Consider the following 16,059-nt stretch of genomic DNA (forward strand, 5'->3'; position numbering starts at 1 on the left):
GTTGTTGCTTTGTCTTCCCGGTAGGACAGGTAAACTTTCTCTCTTTTCACTGAGAAAGTCTTAATGGAGCAGAGGAGCTTTCCAGGTGGCCCTAAGGGCTGTAGCATAGGCCTTAGAAGGTGGTTTGCAACCGGGCTGTTCCCCTTTGCCCATGTCCCAGTATTTTGGACAAGGGCATACACTGTACAGGGTACCTAGAGTGAAGTGAAGGGAGAAGATGGTAAAGAAGGCCACCTCAGCCTGACTCAGCAAGCACATCCCCTGCATATAGGGCAATAAGGCAGCTCCATCCTGCTATTGTCCTTCTTCTCCCTCCCTCCCCAAGCTGCATAATTACCTACTGGCATCACTTCCCAACATGACATTCCTCCTCTTATTATCTGCAGGGTGGGGGGTGTTAATGAGCCTACTGCTCTTTGAAGATGACTATGGACTTTGTTCTTGCCCTGGCCTGACCAATCTTCCTCTTTGTCGTGGTCTGGGAAGGAGCCAGGGTGCAGAGGATACAACTCCCCTTTCATCCACTCCTGTACCTCCCATGCTCTGTCCTTCATCCTTCGGCACCACTCACAGCTCCCCTAGCAAAGGCAGAGCTGGAGACCGACCCTTTGGGCAAGGAGGAGCCCAGGAGCAGCTGACTCCCCTGGCTAGATGGGAAGGGGCTGAGCTTAATGCTAGCTCTTCTAGTGCTGCAGCCTCACAAAGCAATGGGGTGAGCAGCCAAGGGGCCGTAGCAACACGAGCTCTCAGGTTCTCTTCTCCATGCTAACTCGATATCCCTCATCCCTTTACTCACCCGCTAGCAAGATCAGGCTTGAAGTAATATGTGGAATGAGCTATGGACTTTTGCAGATGGGCAAGAGTCAGGCTTAGGGGTCAGGGGTCACACAGCTATTATAATTTGACTGAGTGGTGTGATGAAGACAAGGTGCTTCCTAGATTAATAGTGTGCAAGACATGGGATGGGGGAGAAGCGTGTGGGGTAATGTGGTTGGTCACGTCAAGATGTATCATTTGATGGACCCTGGGAGTAGGATCTCACTGCTCCCAGCTGAAGTAGCAGCAAAGCGTTGCACCGCCTTTCCCACTCCAGAATCCTGCTGTCCTGGTAGCAGAGATCCCAGCATGGCAGAGGAGCCATGGTGCTGCAGGGGGAAAGCGTAAAAGAATTGTTGCTCCCACAGGACAAGTGAAGCTGTTGAGAAAGGGCAGTGTTGGCTTTTGTAACTTAGTTTCTGATGTCGGAGGTGTAAAGACAAGTCAGCCTTGTGACATTTTGGTTCTATTCTAGCTTGGGATAGACTTTTCCTTGATCTTACCATTCTCTGATAAAGGGGAAGCTCAAAGCACTGGATTTACAAGGCCATTCCAGAGCTAGGAGTGACACAAGTTAGTGAGCTTGGTATTCTGGGTGCAGCACTCTAGGCTGTCTCTCAGTCTCTTGGATAAGCTGTGGGTAAGCACAGACTAGCTTCATCTCTAGGAGACCTGTTTTTGTTCAGGCAGACGAGAGGCAGAGGCTTACTGTCTGCCTGCTAGGTCATACAGAGGAAGCCAGCAGAAAATCAGAGAGATTTCCACAAAGCCTTGTGTTCTTCCCCTCACACCAGTGCCAGTGGGTTTTTCTTTTAGTTCATTTCCTTTAGGACTTTTCTGGTGGGAAAGCACCTCACTGTGAAATTTCCAGTTCCTCCCGTTGGGAGCTGGAAATTCACTGAGTGAGAAATCTGGGAAGCTGCAGAGAGGGGAGGCAGAGAGAGGCTGGTAAATGGAAAGAAACAGGGCTGAGAAAATGGTTCAGTGGGTTAGGAGCAGTGGTAGTACCAGTGGGGTACTCATTTGGCCTCTTGTGCCAGGCTACACTGCCTGCTCGGGGCACATACCAAACTATTGTACCAAGAGTGAGTCACTGCAGCAGGGCTGGGTCTCCTCACAAACATGTCGCGTCAGTCTACGAGCTTCGCTGGGCAAAGGACAAGACGTCAACCTGAACTTGTATCGTCACCCCCAGACTGKGAACGAAGCGGCTCCAGCCTCCGCAGCATCTGCAAGGCTGCAGGGGAGCCAGCCTGGGCCACACTGCCAGCATGCTACGCAATTCTGGGCACTGGTGCCTGTGGCTACAAGTATGGACATTGCCACTCCCTGATTAATTGCACCTAGCACAAGTAGCCATCAATCCCAAACAGTGACGGGAGCCAATTTACACATGCGGCTGAAAGCTGGGGCAGTCTCTGGCAGCAGCCACAATAGCAACTTCTGAAACACCTCACCCAGAGCTCCTCAAGGAGAATGGAGATGGTGAGGACTTGCCCGAGGGGTGCAGTCCTGTTTGTGCCTCTGCATTTCTGCAGGCTTGTTYGTGGGAAGTCTTCTTGAAAGGAGCTCTATCCTTTAAGGCTTGGGAAAAACTCACAGCGAATAGATTGGAGAAGGTGGGAGAGACAGATCATACAACCCCCTTCTTAGTCTAGCCAGGAGCTCAGGGTTGATGACAGCCTGCCTGCTTTCAAAAGTCTAGAGATTTGACTTTTTTTCCCTTGGTACTGCAGACAAGCTCCCTTATGGTATTTCTYTGCATGGCATCTCTCCCTCCTTCTTGGAAAGTCTCCTGCCATGGGGTACTCTGATGCCTGTGTGCACCCAAGGAACATGTGCAGCTCTCCATCCCAGAGCCATAACTACAGCATCTTYGAGGAGCAGCCAGATAAAGAGTACAGACAGAAATAAAAGAGAGCTGCATGTTGGTGGAGACTGTGTGACTATGGAGCCAGCACAGTGCTTTCAATCAAGATTAGTAGATGTTGTGCTGCGGTTGAGGACTGTAGTCGGTTAGATCTCTGTGCTGTCCTTACAAGAGCAGGAGCATTACCCATTAACTGTGGCAGGCAGACCATACCAGCACTCAGACTGAAACGTAACCAAGCTATTAAGAATCAGTTCACCTTTCCCTGCAGCTTTTCTTTCCTGTCTTCACATCCGCTCCCTATGGCAGCACGAGGCTGGTATGACCATAGAATCATAGAATCTGTAAGGTTAGAAGGGACCTCTGGAGACCATCTAGTCCAACCTACCTGCTCAAGCAGGGTCACCTAGAGCATGTCAGACAGGGTTGCAGCAACAAGGACTCCCTTGCTGAAGCCCAGGTTTGAACCAGAGACTTTTAGATCTTCAGGTCTTCGCTCTCCCAGCTGAGCTGCAGTGAACCGCATCAGAGAACCAATCAGTTCTCARTTTAGCTCAGGAAGTGTGGGTTAGGTGAGTGGACAGTGAGRTGGATTGAGAACTGGCTGAAAGGCAGAGCTCAGAGGGTCATCATCAGTGGCGTGGAGTCTAGTTGGAGGCCTGTGACTAGTGGCATCCTCCAGGGCTCAGTACTGGGTCCCATCCTGTTCAACTTCTTCATCAATGACCTGGATGAGGGGACAGAGTGCCTCCTCAGCAAGTTTGCTGATGATACTAAGCAGGGAAGAGTGGCTGACACACCTGAGGACTGTGCTGTCATTCAGAGAGACCTGGACAGGCTGGAGAGCTGGGCGGAGAGGAACCTCAAGAGGTTCAACAAGGGCAAGTGCAGAGTCCCGCACCTAGGGAGAAATAACCCTAAGCACCAGTACAAGCTGGGGGCTGATCTTCTGGAAAGCAGCTCTGCAGAGAAGGACCTGGAGTGCTGGTGGATGACAAGCTGACTGTGAGCCAGCAATGTGCCCCTGTGGCCAAGAAGGCCAATGGTATCCTGGGCTGCGTTAGGAAGACTGTTGCCAGCAGGTTGAGGAAGGTGATCCTGCCCCTCTACTCAGCCCTGGGGAGGCCTCATCTCGAGTCCTGTGTCCAGTTCTGGRCTCCCCACTACAAGAGAGACATGGAACTACTGGAGAGAGTCCAGCGTAGGGCTACGAAGATGATCAGAGGGCTGGAGCACCTGCCCTATGAGGAACGGCTGCAAGAGCTGGGTCTGTTTAGCCTGGGGAAGAGAAGACTGAGGGGAGATCTTATCAGTGTGTATAAGTACCTGAAGGGAGGGTGTCAAGGGGATGGGGACAAACTCTTTTCAGTTGTCCCATGTGACAGGACAAGAGGCAATGGGCAGAAGTTGAACCACAGGAAGTTCCTCCTGAATGTGAGGAGGAATTTCTTCCCTGTGAGAGTGACAGAGCACTGGCACAGGTTGCCCAGAGAGGYTGTGGAGTCTCCTTCTCTGGAGATATTCAAGGCCCACCTGGATGCAACCCTGTCTAACGTGCTSTAGGTGACMCTGCTGAGCAGGTTTGTTGGACTAGATGATCTCCAGAGGTCCCTTCCAACCTTACTGATTCTGTGATTCTATGGTTCTATGATCYGCCAGGGCAACTGAGGCTGGGGCAGATCCCAGAGGCAGCAGGAGCTGGGCAGCCAGGCAGAGGAGCTCTGGCTTGCCAGGGGAGCTGGCCGTGGGTGCCACTGTCGGCTCCACTCAGGCTCTGCAGCTGGGYTGGCTCAGCCTGCACTCAGCAGGCTCCCAGTGCCCTCTGGCTAACCTTCCCCATCCTCCGTGTGTAGCAGTTGCTAAGTTGGGGAGGCAGAGGGGGATGGTCCCTCACAGCTGCGTACCTTCTGGGAGCCTGCCCGAGGGCTGAGGACACCAGCCTGTGCCCACAAGGCGACCTTAGTACCAGGCCTGCTTGACGTGGCTATATGGATTGCCGTTTGTAGTACGAGGCATAGTTTGCTTACCCATCACGGCAGCCTTCCCTGGACACCTTCCGAGTCCTGGCTCACAGGCTGTTGTTCTCTCCTGGGCTTCTGGCATGGGTATGAGCTCCAGGAACTGATTTCTTCTTTATGGCTGCATAGGGGAGTAGCCTCCGCATCCATGGTGAGAGCACAGGACAGGGACTCAGAAACTCCCCGTCCCCATACAGAAGTTCAGGCGATGACGCTCTTTGTGGCCTTACAGCTTTATGATCCCCTGCTCTTCTTGTCTCAGAGACGGGCTCAGGAAGGATGTGCCGCTCGACTTGCGCAGCCACACTGCTCAAGCAGTAAGGATGCGGTCGGTGCTCCTAGGAAGCTTGCTCTCCCGGGGCACCTGGTGGGGCGGGGGGAGATAGCCCACTGTTCTCAGCCTACTCTTGAGCTGCAGGCCTGGAGAGATCCTGCTGTTGTCACTTTAGGACAGCCTCATATAGAGACATCCTGAAGTTCCGCAGGGAAGGACCCACTCTGGCTGCAGAGAGGACAGGCAAGACAAAGATGTCATTGCCAAGCCTGGAAACGGGGCTGAGCCGAGATGGGAGCACATCTCCAAAAGCTGTGTAGGGGCAGCTCTTATAATTACCCTCCATCATACAACGCTCATCTGGAGCGAAGTGAAACTTTCATTAAGAAACAAAAATTAACACCAGTGAAGTGCATGGCTATCTACAAGTTGTCTGCCACCAGCTGTCCCTCCCTTCCTTTCCCTGCGTTCAGAGGGGAATGTGTGTGCCAAAAGCAATTGCTTAAGCAGGGTTCAGCCAATGGACTCTGTATCATCTGGGATCACCATGTGAGTACATCAACATCCCAACATATTCAGACACCCGGACAAGCTCCAGCAAGACTTGGGTGCATAGCCGAATGGCCAGCCCTCTCTGACAGAGGGTACAGTATGCTTGAGTCTGKTCAGCAGAAAGATTCAGATCTGTCCTCATCTCCTCTGCTCCTTGAGTTAATGTTCAGGAGGCCTAGTTGTAGGCATAGTCCCTGCCCTGAGGAGCTTGCACACTAACATCAACATCTCCAAAACCCCATTCATCCATTTTCTGGATGAGCAGAGGAGGTAGCAGGTGAGCATGAGCAAGGGAGCAGTGCATGCAAAGCCTTCATGCAGGAGCCTTGTCCTTTCATGGCTGGTTGTATCCCTGAGGTGTCTCTGCAGATGCTGCTTGTCCCAGCTGGCCCTCAGCTTTGTGGCTGTGGTGCAAGGGGTGGGTGGCTGGGTGGCTGGTTACATAGAGGTAGTAGCATATGCAGGGAGGGATTTAGAGGGGATGTGACTTGCCCTTTCCTAAGTTGCGGACAGACTTCTTATTGTTGGTTGTGCAGGCCAATCTGAAGCCCTGTTTTGCTGGGATTTAGGCAGACGCAGGGGAGACTTCTGTACCTCCTGTTGGCTCTGCCTGACTAATCTTGCTCACATAAATGTTTTCCTGTCCCACGACCAGGCTGTTTGCCATGGGTTAGCTGGGGCCAGTGCTAAAGCAGGAGGTTTTTGCTCTGACTTATTCCCTCCTAGGGAGGTGTCGGCCTGAGCCAGCGACACTTGGTCTGGCTGCACTCTGCGAGATCTTTAGTCCTGCCACGGCATCTGGGGAAGCTGAGTCGTTCATGGAGGAGGGGAAAGGGTGGGAGAAGTGCCTTATGTCATTTCTGCCATGGGTGTTTACTTCGATTCATTCTGCTTGCTCCACTCTGTTGATGACTTATTGCTGCCTTTGCTTTCTGTCCCCTTGGCTCACAGACCATGCATGCACCACAGGTTGCTTTTGGAGCTATGACAGTAGCGATGTGGTGATGCTGGTTCTCAGAACCACTGTGACAGCAGCAGTATCTTTCCTGGAGCCTAATATAAAGGCAGCTGGGAAATAGTGTGTGGGGATCCTGGAGGTGCCCCAACTACTTGGACTTATGAGCATGGCTTTACCCTGCTGTTGGGAACTGTCTGCAACCTTGGAAATGACTGGCTTTGGGCAGGGTCTGCATGGGGTGAGGCGACCAGCTGGAGTGTTCAAMCCTTATTGCTCCTTTTGGTCATTGGGATTGGGAAAATAATGGGATTTCCTGTGGTTGTGACAAAGGGTACATGTGTGTGAGGCATGTTCCCTATAACGTGTAGCAGAGTCATCATGTCCCTGTCCATCATGAAATGGCTGCATTTAGCAGCTGAGGCAGTTAAGATGCTGTGGCTGTCCAAGAAGTGAGCTGATTTTTGGCCGGACAGGCAGCTGGCAGAGGGACTGGGCAGGACCACAGCCAGTGCCAAAACGTCCTTTCCTGCTCAGCATCCCCTGTTTCCCAGTTGGGCTGTGAACATTTCATGCTGAAAGCAGTGGTCAGCCAAGGTCTCTGTTCCTGAGCTGGCCTACAAGCAAAAGGCCACTTGGTCTGTGGGRGCCCAAAATAGCCCTTATATTTTGTCCCAGCCACTGGCCACAGCTGATGCATAGAAGATGGAGCCAACCTCAACCCGCCAGAGGCTCGCGGCAGTTGGCTGGGCCACACATCCATCCCAGCCTCTCTGAGGAGCTGCCAATTGTCGGGGAAGAATTACCCTCCAAATTTTGGGAGCTGGAAGGATGGTGGTGCCAGGGGAACATTGTGTTGTTCTGGCTTTGGTTTCACTTCTCCACTCTCCCCCCCTCGCCCTCCCTCCCCGCCCTAAATTGGAAGCAGCTGCAGGGCTCTGCAACTCACTTGGGCTTTCTAGCCCAGCCTGCCCAAACCAGCCTCCAAAATATTGCTGAGCAGGAGCACAACTAGCTGAATGAGAGCTCTGCCCCTGTGAAAGCATCTCAGRAGGTATGACAACCTCCAGCTCTCTCTGCACAGTACTCCTGGGGCAGAGGTAGTCTTGTTTCATCTCAGCCCTGAAATCAGGTCTCTCACTTGCTCAYGGAAGCTCAGATGGGGAAGCACGGCACAGCCTTGCGAGCTAGGCTGGAGTGCAGCGAGCCAGTGCAGGACAGGCTGCCTGAGGCAGCTTTCCTGAAAAGGCTGTGCTGTGCTATCTCCCATCCCATCCAACACACAGTAGTTCATACCAGCTCAAGACAAGGGTTTGAGCCCCAGGATAGCTTGGTTCAGCAAATGCTGCTCACTGCCGGGAGGTCTTGCTTGCTAGGGGGTCCTGGCTGCTCCAAGCTCTGCATGTTTCCATCTGGGACCAGCTTGATATGGGAAAGAGCCGGAGCTGGAACAAAGCAGCAGCTCATGAGCCTCTCCTGTGAAAATACCCCAGGATGTGGGAAGATCCTGGGCTCACAGCAGGGAGGGGCTGCTGTGGGAAYGTGCAGTCTTCTTGGCGTTTGGCTGTAGGCTTCCCCCATACTCCCTCTTGCATGCGGCTCTGCAGCTGCCTGAATCCTTACGGGGTTTCACTCCGGAAGTGCCCTGTTTTGGGAACGCACATGCGAACCCCAGGGCTCTCTAGTGTAAAAGGAGCTCTGGTAAAGTGCACGGTCACATCTGGGATGAGGACCATCGCTAGGGCTGAGTTGAGCCCTCCAGATCTCCTCCTGGGGGGCTCTGCACTTAGTTTGGGGAAGGACTGGGGCGGGGGGTTGAAATCACTCTCCAGTGATTTCATAACCCCCTCCCATGCCCCTGACTGCAGGGGTGTTATGAGGACCTCCTAGCTGCTGTATAAGTCATTCTCATCCTTCCCCCTACAGCCTTACTCTGTAGGTTGCTCCTTGCTCACCTCTGTTGTGTTGCTCCTGGCCTGACTCGTTCCAGGACCTGCCAGCTCTGAGCTTGGTCCCAAGGCCAGTGATATGAAGCAATGAGGGAGGAATCTTCTCCCTTCTCCCTCCCAGCATCCTAGGGCCCACCGATGGGCAGGTGGCCTCTCTTCCCCTCCATTATTACTCCTTGAGCAGTGGCCTCAGGGGTGGGATAGCTACATGTTGCTGTAGATACAGCTGTACCAGTTCCAGGAGAAGGCCATGTATAGGGGGACTCATTTTACCCATCTATTTCATTCCACAGTCATGGGACTTAACTAGCCTATCTAGGTTTCTTCCCGTGAATTTAGTTCAGTCCTTATCTTCAGACTTGTCTGGCCACAGGCTGCTTTTGTCTCACGTTGCTTCTCTGCTGTGTATTTCCTCTCTGTGGCTCCCACTTCTGCTCATTTCATCTGGGAGTGTGAGGAGGGAGTAAAAAGTTCTTGTAGGCTTGGCCATCCCTCTCTGAGCAAGTGGCACACTTGCCCAAAGTACAGCCTACAGAAATACCAACTGTACAGATAGGGATTGCTGTTGAGTAAGCCTGGGCCTGATACAAGGGGAAACTACTAAATCAAAAGAGATACTTCTGGCAGCTATGCTCCAGGGAGGTCTTACCTAAGCACTGCCCCAACCTGTCACTCATCTGAGGCCCTTGCATCCTGCAAGGTCTGGCTACAGTCAGCATCTCAGCTCACTCCCTTTGGAGTGGAGATGGGAAGCACCTCCAGTCTATGAAGGTGGTGCTGTGGGTAGATAGGAGCCAGCCCTGTGCCTTGTCATGTGGCATGACTGAGACTGCTTGTAGCCACTGTGCTTGGCTCTCCTGGTATGCAGAGGCCTATGTCACTGCTGTGCCAAGCCCTGAGCTCCTCCCTGCAAGGAAGACCTATTCCTGCCTGGGGGCTGCCACTGGACTCCCATTGTGCTCCCAGCTGATTTTTACATTAATGTTCTCCTGTCATTCCCTCCAGGGATCCTATAGAGTTTTCTTGATTGAGAAGTGGAAACGCTGCTTCCTCCCATTGTGCTGCTTCCTGATGTGGGCTCCTCGGCTGGCCCTCAGGGAGCCCCCAGACTGTGGCACCTCGCACAGGCAGTATTTATGGTCCCCTGCAGGGCCACAGCTGTAAGCCATGGAGGACCAGAGCAAAGGTGAAGGTCTGGGGCAAATCTCCTTGGGGTCTCCTCAACAGCATGATGGGCTGCTGTGGGTCTCAGAAGGTGTTGTAGGCTAGAGTTACATCTGGACAGCCCAAGGATGCATCTGCCTTGGTCTTTTGCCATGGCTGTGGCTGGTTGTGTGCACACCAAGAGGGGATAAAGTCTACCAGGGGACGAAAACAATTAGCTTCCTGCAGACCAAGCCCTTTGCATCCCACATAGCTTGTCTTCCTCTTAATTAATCAGGTCTGGCCTGTTATTTAACCAGGCTGTGCCTCCCAGATACCTGCCCCACCTCACCACCTCCTGTGTTTTTGTACACAGCTCAGTTGCCCTCTGGTCCTACAGCAAACTCTGGCCAGATGGTGTGAGCTTTGTGCAAGCCTCTGTGCCTGCTTGTAGYGGGCCAGAGCCCACTCACTCACTGATTTCCACTTCCCTCTTCCTGCCACGTAGCCCCTGTAGGACTGAGAGCTGGGGGGAGGCACCAACAGGGTCCCCCATGAATTTCTGTTAGTTTCTGCTCTTTTTGGAGGTTTCTGCAGATGCGTTGAGTAGAGCTCAGAGCTAATTCCTCTCTCTGCCCTTGGGAGAAAGGATCTTTTCTTTATTTTTCTAAACATCTGAGAAAGGGGGCCTGAGAACCAATTATGGAAAAAAAAGTCTTCTTCCCAAGTGTGACGACCATCTGAAGAAGCAGGTTGAGGCCTTGATGTGGGGCAGATAGTCTTCTTCCCCAAGGGCAGCAACTGAGGAGGATCAGCACCAGCTCATATTTTCCAGGACGTGCTGGTGTGCCCCAGGGAAAGCAAAGGTGGGAAGTTTGTTGGGAAATGAGCACAGAAAATAGCTCTTGCTCAGTACTATTTTTTTGTCCTTCATTTATCCCAATTTTTCCCCTTTGAGAAGGGCTGAGGTGACAGTTTGGCTTTGAAAAGTGTCCTGGGGGTCTTTACCCCAACCGGGTGCAGCGAGAGGTAGAGGTAAGTTAGCATGTATGTGAGATGGTGCCATCCAGAACGATAGCTTGTTGGAAATGCCGTGACGAATCCTGTCTCTGCAAACAGACCTCTGAGAGCAGYTTATCTCTCCTCCTCTGCTGTTGACCCTATCTAGATGAGTTCCTTCTGCTTCCTCAGAAATGACGCTTTCCTCTTAACTCCTGCCCTCCCCTAGCCACTATCTCCTCTCCCACTCCCAAACCACTGGCCTTGGAGCAGACGACTGACTGGATATTTGAAGAGCTTTTCCAGCCTCTCCCTACACTTTGCTGTCCCCAGAGTCCCAGCTACCCCGCGTGGCCTGAAGTGACCAGGGCTGAGTGTCTGGGACCAACCTCCCCTTCTGGTAAGCTTTCTGCTGCAACATTAAAATGCTATCCTTTGGCAATGGAGGCATTGGTCACTGAATCAGCTATGAAGTTGAGTGCCTGATGCAATGCCGAACAGCATCCATCTCTACTACGTGATGTGTAGGTGCCTTGAGGGTTTTTCTCTGGGTAGGAGACTGGGAGTGCCTGGGTTTAGGCACTTGCTGCATGCTGAGGAGAGAGATGTATGCCTTTACCTGTGGGGCTACTATTGCTAGGGTGCTTCTCTTTTGCTGTTTTTGTTGTTGTTGTTGTTTTGTTTTGGGGTTTTTTTGTCTCTTAGTAGCCTATCTTTTGCCAGTTATAAGACAGGGATGGAAGCATCCGTGGTGGGGAGACAGAGGCCCATGGCTGCGGGGTGAGGGAGCTGCTTGATGGGCAGCAGAGTCCAGTCTGCATTGGTTTGGAGGGATTTAGGGCTGGCCCTGACTATTGCTGCCCACTCTCTGTCATGGGAAGCTCTCCAGAGACAGCTGATACCTCTGCAGCCTCACAGCGCTGGAGTCCTGCCAGGACCTGGAAGCAATTTCAGACTGCAGCCCACACTGACCACACTCAGGGTCAGTGTGGTGCAGTCAGAAGCTAGAACCTATATATGACAAAGCGAGTGACCTGACACGGGGCACGTAAGAGGGGCATAATTGCTATATTTAGGCTAGTACATGGCTTGTGTGTCAAATTAAGCAAGTAAACAGAGGGTGTGGAAACCCTTCTTTCCAGCTTAATTTACACGCATGCCTGGGTTGCTTTACCTGCTGGGGCCCCGGAGCCTCTCTTGGCTTGTTTTACTGTCCAGATAAGAGCTTTTGCAGCTGGCTGGTGTGTGCAGTTCAAAACATACCCCAGTGCTGAGTACTCTCACCTCACCTCCCCACGCCACCCGGCAGGCAAGATAACAGCCAGCAATGGGTGCAAGGAGTGGGGACATCCCTCATATCTCTGGAGCTTGCATGGTGGCTGCAGAAATCCCGCATGTGTGCTGGAGCCTAAAGGCAGAGAGGCTCTGGAGCTGCCTTCCTCGGTAGAGGAGCCTGGGAGCAGGGTGCAGCAGGCTCACAGTGAGAAACGGTGCCTGCAGCTGGGGCAGTTCCTAGAGAGGCAAAGAGGAAGCACGTTGCCATGCATGCAGCAGCGATCTCTGTGGGGTGAGGGTGCTGGGGCYAGTTGCATTGCAAGAGTTTTTTCAGCCTGCCGGGGCCTTGCAATGTGAAGGGGGTTGCAAGCAGTGAGGCAGTGGGGCTAGGGCTAGGCAGAGATACTTCTGTCTTGCTGCCTTGTTAAGCCACCTTCTCAGGACTCAGCGACAAGCAGTGGTGAGGGGAGCAGATGCGACAGCGAGTCTGTTTGCACAGAGGCAGGGCCTAAACAGGCAGAGAACAAGAGTAATAGGAAGTATTATCAGCTCTCTGATGATAACTGCTTGTAAATCACATCAGGAGTAGGAAGCGTGCCATGGTCAGTTGGAGGAGCAGGTGATCAGAGAAAATGAGACCACAGCAAAAAAGCTAAAAGAAGGTTTTGCCTCTGTCTACACCAGAAGAGCCTGGGGAGTTTCTTCCACACCTGCATCCTTCTTTGGGGGGACTTACTAGAGAATCTGAAGAGTCCAGAGGAAAAGTTGTAAAACAAACAGACGATATCAAAGGCTACAGGTCACTAGGACAAGACGATATTCAACAGGAGGGCTACAGAAAGGCAGGGATGGAGGTGTTAACTATTATCTGTCATATACAGTCATTCATTCACAACTGCCCTGGTCCCTGAGGACTGGGAAGTGGAAAAATTTCGACACTGAGTTTTAAGAAAGTCTCATGGAAAAGCTGCATAGTAAACGTGTGTGCCAGGTGAACGAGTAGATGATAGCAACAAATTGAATCAATGGCACTGAGAGAGCTGCGGTGTCTGGGGGAGGCGCTGGCACAGGTAGGACAGCCTCCCACAGCTATAGGAGTGCTTTGCAGGGTTTCCTAGGTGAGCAKATGAGGGAGGTATGGCTACTAGTGTCCACATTGCTTTCCTAAAAGCATTTGACAAGGTCTTCCGTGTCAGACTTTTAAGGAAACTGGCTGGTCAAGAGAGGAGGTGGTTGCATGGGTTATTAATTGATTTAAAAAACAGTAAGCAGAGAGCAGGAGTAAGTGYTCAGTTTTGCAATGGAAGGAGATCACAAGTGGAGAGCTGTCACTCGTACACCCTTATGGGCYTGTGTTCAGTCCCGTAGTTTTTTTGACACATTCATGAGTGACCTGGAAAAGAGGATGAGCAATGAGATGACAGAGTTTGCTGATGCTATCAAATTATTCAAGTTAGTGAGGACAAGAGCCAACTGTGAAGAATTATAAACCATTAACAAGACTGGGCAGCAGGCAGATGGAATTAAATTGAGATGAATATCTAGTGAAACACAAGGGGAATAAATAGTCCGAGATTTGCAAACAAAATGGCAAACTCTGAGCTGGCCACTCAGAGCAAGACTTGGGTTATTTCAGATAGCTCAGTGTGCAACCACAGTCAGAAAAACACATCAGGTCATTAAAAAACAAAGAGTGAGAGAGAGAAAAAAAACTGCTACTGTTGAAATCCACAGCTCGCTCACCCTCAATCTCCATACAGTTCTGGCTCACTATCTCTAAAAGAGTCTAGTAGAAGTGGAAAAGATTCAGAGAAAAGCAACAAGGAAGATCAAAGACATGGAGCTGTTCCTGTATGACTAAGTAAGCTAGAATTTTCTGTTTGGAAAACATGTTGTAGGGTGGATATGATCCAGGCCTGTAAAGTCATGGCTGGCATGGAGAAGGGATGTAATGTTCATCTGCTCTTTGAATACAAGAATGAGGGAGCATCAAATGAAGCTAGCATGTCCTTTGCACAAGGTGAACTGCCCTTCACAGGTGTGGCTGAGGAACTCCTTGCTGCAGGATGTGACAGTTGCCTAAAGGGCACATGAGTTAAAGGGGAAAGTGGACATTTTCACAGAAGCGGAGCCCACTGAGGGTTACAAAACACACAAAAAGTGCATCTGGCTCAGGGAGTCTCCAGAACAGAATTGACTGGAGGCTGAAAGAGTAACTGGAGACATATATTTGCTTAACCCATTCTTACCTCCTTTGGCATCCACCTTTGGCCTCTGTCAGAGACAAGATACTGAGCTAGACAGGTTGATCCCATGTGCCTGCCCTTATTATGTGAAGGCTTGCCTTTGTGGCAGTATTACAGCGAGATGCACAACTGTGCAGATTCATACATCTTGTGAAATATATGTGTAGTCACAGCTGTAGGTGGAGGAGTGCAGAATGCTAACTGCAAAAGGAGGAACTGGAGCTGCAGCCTCAGCAGTTGGTTCCCATGACACAGCTGGCATAAGGACCCTGCACGTGCAAAGGGCCAGTTCAGAGTTCAGGCACGAACATGAAATTTCAATAGGTAGTCTTAAAGTGTTTCCCTTTCTCCAACAGAGTCATGGCCACCAGCGTTTCATGTCACTTTTACACCAATATTGCACCTGTTCCCTGCCCGCAGGTAAACCTTGATGGATGCCCAGATCAGCCTCTCTGCCCGGAGGTATCTGCTGTCTCAGAAAACAGCAAACGGAAATAAGGGATGCAGTGAAGCTTGGGAAGGCATCTGGCCCTGTCCCATCTTGGCTGCGTTTGGAGGAAGTGTTGCTCTTATCCCTGCAAAGTGATCCATTATAATCAGCAGTGGGAGGACACTGAGGTATTCTCCATTCTGCCTGTGAGCAGCCCCTTATCTACAAGATGTAAAGAAAGTGCTGTGGCTCTAATGCAGGGTAAAGAGGTTTTCTTTAAAGGGCTGGTGTTCCTGGGTGAAAGCTGTAGCATGCCTATCCATTACCATGAAGCCACTCCTAACTGGAAAGCCAAACTTGTGCTTGCTCACCTTAAGTGAAGGCAGCAGAAGCGGAAAAATAGGTGACACGTGGGGAGGGGGAGAGAGGGMAATCTCCAAAAGTCCAGTGGCAAACCACTGCCTTCAGGTGCAGCCCTCCAGCAGCGCAAGTTTTTCTAGGGAGGTTGGGTGTTCTTCTACGCAATGGTTGTGCCGGGAGTTCCCAGGGGTTGGCTCACAATGCGCTTGTGTATGTCCCAACACAATAGGTGTCACTTAGAGTGTGTCATGGCCTTTGTGTTGAGCAAATGGGCAATTATAATTACGCTATCTCTGTTTGTATTGGGTCAAAGGAGACAACCTGTCATTTATTAAGCCAGTCCTGCATGTTACCTTGCTGTAATGTGGACATCCACAGCAAYGATTATGCATCACATATGAGAAGAGGGGGAGGATTGAGGATGGATGCTCTGTGCCCAGAGACAGACTGGGCGCCCTTACGCCAAGGCTCCTCGGCAGGCCCTCCTTCCCCTGCACCCAAGATAGCMATGGCATCGTTGGGAGACCTTGCTGAGAGATGAGTAAGGTCAGAGCTGCAGCGTGCCAGCCARGTGGCAGGGGGGCAGCCCTGTGCGAAGGCTGGTCTCTGCCCCCCAGGCAGCTCTAGCAGAGTTGCTCTCGCGGGTCGGAGTGTGGTTGCCACCTGTTGCCTGTGCTGGTGTGTTTGACCTTCTCTGTTTATTGTAGGATTGTTTGTAAGAGCTAGTGGCTGGAAGTGTTTCCTGCCGTAATGAGCACTGACCCGCCTGCCCCTTGGCAGGGACTGGCTCTTTGTGGAAAAAAATAGAAGGCACTTAGCAAAGTGAGACAGAAAATAAACAAAGCCGGCAGGAGGCTGCCGCCGCCTGGCCGGGCATTGCCTGCCGAGGAGGCCGGCGCTCCCAACGCCGGGCTGTGGACACTCTGCGGACGGGAGCGGGGGCTGCGAGGCACCAGGGGGAACAGCACGCAGCCGTCCCTGAGCTGGCGGCTGTACGCTGCCTCCTTCATGACGCCCTTCATATCCTCCCTTCCCTGGCACTGCGGGCAGGCGTCCGGGCGGCAGGACCCGGGCTGCCTGCCAGCCGTGGTACCTGACACCTCTCCTCCTCCTCCTCCGCGGATGCAGCTGGACCCACAGGGCCCCGTGACTCAAGCAGGAGCCTGACGCTC

At 52.0% G+C, this 16,059-nt stretch overlaps 1 protein-coding gene across 4 annotated transcripts in view; it reads left to right on the top strand.

Annotated features, from left to right (window-relative positions):
* Window positions 1-16,059, top strand: part of SLC29A1 (solute carrier family 29 member 1 (Augustine blood group)) — a 42,146-nt gene that overhangs the window by 15,876 nt on the left and 10,211 nt on the right. The window contains exon 1 of one of the 4 annotated variants that reach the window (XM_085320409.1): window positions 10,618-10,976. The exons of the other annotated variants lie outside the window; for them this stretch is intronic. The gene's annotated coding sequence lies outside the window, so the exon portion shown is untranslated. Of the gene's footprint in view, window positions 1-10,617; window positions 10,977-16,059 lie in introns of those variants that run through there. 4 annotated transcript variants of the gene reach the window in all.

This window comes from Rhea americana, unplaced genomic scaffold, assembly GCF_003343005.1.
Source record: "Rhea americana isolate MKP2758 unplaced genomic scaffold, rheAme1 scaffold_119, whole genome shotgun sequence".
Lineage (NCBI taxonomy): Eukaryota > Metazoa > Chordata > Aves > Rheiformes > Rheidae > Rhea > Rhea americana.